This window comes from Malurus melanocephalus, unplaced genomic scaffold (assembly GCF_030028575.1).
Source record: "Malurus melanocephalus ecotype Western Australia unplaced genomic scaffold, MMel_1.1 scaffold_225, whole genome shotgun sequence".
NCBI classification, from domain to species: Eukaryota; Metazoa; Chordata; class Aves; order Passeriformes; family Maluridae; genus Malurus; species Malurus melanocephalus.
In genome coordinates this window covers 839,593-844,403 of record NW_026623457.1, presented here as the reverse complement: position 1 = coordinate 844,403, position 4,811 = coordinate 839,593, and positions in this window count along the sequence as shown.

The following is a 4,811-nucleotide window of genomic DNA, read 5'->3' as shown; positions in this document are numbered from 1 at the left end:
TAAACATTGCATTTAAAGCTTGTTTAGACTATTAAATCTTCCAGACTTTTCATTTAAAAATATAATTTGAATAAAAAAAGATAAAATTTTGAAATCAAATATCAAGATTTTGGATGGAAATGTACACATCCTTTGGGATTTTTGAAATTTTGAAAGAAATTATTTCCACCTCATAATTTTCACTTTCCTAAGAGAATGAAAAGCAGATAAACCAGTGACTRCTAAGCAAATCATACTGGTGACACTGAAATAATTTTTGAGGGGATAAAATTATTAAAACCCCTGTGAGATTTCTGAGTTCATTAAAATTCACAAACTCATGAGYTGTGTTGAAACATTGGTACCCTTGTGTGACAGGAATTCTGTTTTTTCTTCCAGTTCTTGTATGGATGCTAGGCTGAAATCTCACAGTAAGTAAAATATGAAGTCAAATAAATGAAGGTGACATTTTATGAAAGAAGTGTTTTGTAATAAAACATTGTTCGGAGTTTATTATGGGGAGAATGTCTGGTGCAAGGRCCAATTTGAGGAAGCTCATGGTCACCATTACTGCGGTCTGGCCAAAAATCTGCCTTAAAACCTACGTGCTCAGCACACCAAGTTGTGCTCATATGGTGGCCTTTTCTGGAGAGACAGTGGAAGAGTGTGTCCTGAGGAAAAACGTGAGCTGAGTACTGGTTTGAGCCACTTTCAAGGGCAGCTGTGAGCAGGGAAGGAGTGCATCAATCTGACTTGGGTCCTGTTTTCAAAGAAAAGTCAGGAAATGGCTGAAGAGCCCTTGRCARYKCKACTTGTTTGGTTAGGGACCCAAAACTGCAGACACCTGGGCACAGGCTCAGCTTTGACAAATCGAGTAATTCAAAGGCAAGAATCTACTGACAAGTACATAGACAGTCTTCTGTAGACATCCATTTAGGAGGTCTGTGCTATTGTATTGAGGACCAACAAAGATCTTCCAAGAACAAATGCAGTTTTATGATGGGAATATTCATAAAGAAGTCAAATTAATGGGAACATTAGAAAGGATGAGGTAYAGTTTACCTTATCATTGTGAAACTCCTCTAAGGCTATAGAGAGTTAAAAGAGTTTAGCTGTTTTGTTCTTGAAGCTTGGTTCTAGTATTGGGGCAGTCTGTATCATCCAAGTGGGATTCTGCATTAGAGAGTGAAAAGTAAAGTAAATTTTCTCATCTAAAATATTTTTATCTAATGTATCCAGTGTTATTAGGCTTCATTTTGATTTTGTTGGGTGCAAAAAGGCTTTAAAATTGTCTTTCTTTCAAAAAAACCAAAAAAACCCATGGAAGATGTGGTCCTCTGAGTTTGTGGGATATCATCAATTTATCTGAAGAGGACTCGTGAAAGTTCARACTGAGGTCCTATACATAATAAGTCTTATGGCTGATAAATAATTCCCASTAGACAGTCATGAGCAATATTAATGAGGCCCCATTATTAGTTTAGAAAACCCTTAGTTGAACTCTAATTGCAGTTCCAGTCATTAATTGCAGCAATTAACATTAAGGACTGTAAAAGCTTAATAAACAGCTTTTCCATTGATACATATGAWGCTCACAGTGGAGTCAGGTACTTACAGAGCCATAGGTGTGGATTGCATTTGAAGCAAGAGCAGTTCTCAAATAACACTCAACTTGCATGCTGTTCTTTGATATTTGCAGAAAAAGAAATCATAACTATGAGGCTAAGGAGGTTTTTTATCACACTGGTGGCATGGTAGGATTCATCTTTCCATCTGTTCCTATCCATGGTGCTGCACCATGGGTTTTTTGGTTAATGTGGTGTTTAATCTTCTGGGACAACTTTGTTGGTCTTCATTTTGGCAAATAATCAAAATAATGACAATGGCTGTCATGAGAATTGAATTCAYCATAATTTGAACTGAATGCAAAGCYAGGGCAGAAAACAGCTCAACTAAGAAAAAAAACCAAAACAACCTCAAACTTGTTGCATAAGTTGTGCAAAATTATTCAAACAGATGTGGAAAGAATAAAAGGATGGAGACTACCTTATCAGTTATCATTACTTTTTAAAAAGCATAACCAAACATCAAAGAAACCACAAACCACATTAAATGAATACACATAATCAGTTTAGTCTATTTGCTTTCAAAAGCATACACAATTTAGAAACAGTCCACTGTGGAGAATAAAGGCATCAGACAGTAATACCACCAGAAAGAGCAGTTAGTGTGTCCTGTTGGTTGGTCCTTACTTAAGAGGAATTCATAAATATCCATGAGACTACGATTACAGCACCCATAGGATGATATTAGTAACATTWATTTGGAAATAAAGGTGTTAGGAGAAAATTTTTGCATTGGTGATCAACCAATCTCTCTTCCTAGTGAGAAAAGCCAGTTTATTTCAATGGTAGCAAAATCAAAGCCCTTATGTTGCAAGACTCTTTAAGGTATTTTTCWTTTCATCTGTAACATGTAAATCCTCCCATTCCTTTAGAGAAAYAATTATGCTATTTCTAATTTCCCTCTCAAATTCCAACTGGATAATTGCATTTTTTCTACTGGTATCATGACACAGTCATGATAGGAACAAGCTTCATTCACCTGTCATCTCAAACTATCATGTACTTTTACTATTAATTGYTTGTTACATCTAACTGCAGAAACAGCTGAATTTCACAAGTGGATTTAAAAGACTCCTGGACATTTTTTGTACATATATGCATAGAACTGCTTTGATCTTTAAATTATATTGCTGTAAGATKATTTTAATTAATTCATAATTCTGAAAAAATATTTATCTGGCCCTTTTGGAAGCTGGGATGAGTTAGGAAGMGGAATCTTTTCCTCCCTGAAAAATCTCAGTAAAACACCACGTGCAACAGGAATTTATAGGCAGATCCCAGTTACTGATACAAAGATGAAGTATGCAGTCATGCTTTTATTCTGTTTCTGTGAAAAATAAAATCTGGTTTTAGTTCTCAAACTCATGTTCAATACAAAGATATAGCACCTTTTTTACTCCATTAAAATAACACCTGTTTCTTTCAGGCCTAGGGGGTTAAATATTTCCAGATTCATCACTGCAATATTAGACAAGTATATCCTTCATTAAATTTGATTCACRCATTTGTGTCAGAATATAATGTCATGAAATCATCTTTTCACCTACTCTCTTGAGAGCTGGCTGGTCCTTCCAGGCGATGTTGTCTCTTTACCTTGATATCTGACAGCTTCCTAGAAATCATGTCGCTTAAGTGGAGCACTTTTGTGCCATTCGGAAATCTTATTGACTRTAAATTAGAGATGAAATGGACATAGAAACTAGCAGTCCAGATTGATACAGTCATCACTCTGTACTTCAGCTAAGTATTATTCATGYACTTTATTCCCACATAGGGATCTCTATCTATACAGTGAACTTATTTCCTTCTTACCTTTCTGCGTAATAGAATTTTAAATATCGAAGTTAATAGCAACAAAACTCTATTTTCGTGCAATGTACAGAGCAAGGTGTTGGGTTAGGAAAATCTCAGTCATGATTTGGTGACAGGGTAGTATCTAATTTCAGTGCATTCTTTCAGAAGCCAAGAAGCAAATGAAAGTTCATATAAAGAGAGTTCCTTTCACTACTGCCTCAGGTTATACCATGATATAATATCAGTTGGATTTTATTTTTTTTTCCTGATAATTCATGGCAGTTTTGCCTTGGGCCAGCCTACAGACATGATGAGCCCTGTGTGTTCTGCATAGTGTGGATATAACCAGGCAGTAGCAGTACCCCATGTACCTAAACCTACCCTGGATAAAGCCAATGCTCTCGTTTGTTTTGGCCAGAAGAAAAAAGCAAGACCTTTCAATCTTTCTGCTCTGACTATACAAACTATAATTCTAATGAATTTGGGATCACATGCTTTAAAGAACTATAGGAGCCCTAACTTCGAGAGCATCTGATTTTTCAGACATCCTGAAAACTTATGGAATCAATGTGGGTTGCAACATGAATTAAACTCTTTCCTACAGCTATACAGATATAACTGAGGCACTGCCTCAGATACAAGACTTCTGGTGGTGGGCAGTGATAAAAATTCTTTAGGTCACATCAAACAGAGGATGTGTAAAGGCCAGTTTCAGTATAGTGCTAACCAGGACGTACAACTGCTGAAAATATATCTGTGTTTGTATTAACAAGGAATGTGGTTCAACAGGACTAAACCTACAGAGAAAAAAATTTTGATGATGCAGAGCAGCACCCAAACACACTTTGGCCATTGTCTATTTTGGAGTAATTCTCTTCTAGCCCCGTGGACTGGGTATCTATTGGTACTTACAGCACATTCAGGGTTCTCCCTAAGCCCATCTTTTGGTTTTGTTTAACCCATAAAGCATTTTATTCATATGCTCAAAATCACTCTGCAATTGATCACAAATTCAGGAAATGAGGGGCAATCAGAASATTTGCTTACAAATTCATTTCTTACTCCTGAGAAAGAAAATAAAATGGTAGTAATTCATATGTCTGTGCAGATGAAGATTATTTTTGTCCACATATTTTGGCCAAACCCTAAAATTTAGAACCTTGGATGGCCCAGCTAAAGGYTCCTTTCCCATTGATGCCATTGAAAAGCCACCCCTTCAAAGCTCTCTTTGTACTGTTTCTGATCCATGAGCCTGTGAGGCAAAATTAGGTTCCCACCAAAGGCAACAGAATATCTTCCACTGATATTCATGCAGCTATAATTTTGCCCAAGTTAACCAATTTGAACCCAAGTTMACACCTCCTTCAGCAAAAAACTGGAAAAGACAAGATCATGAGATGGTGTTTGTTCTCT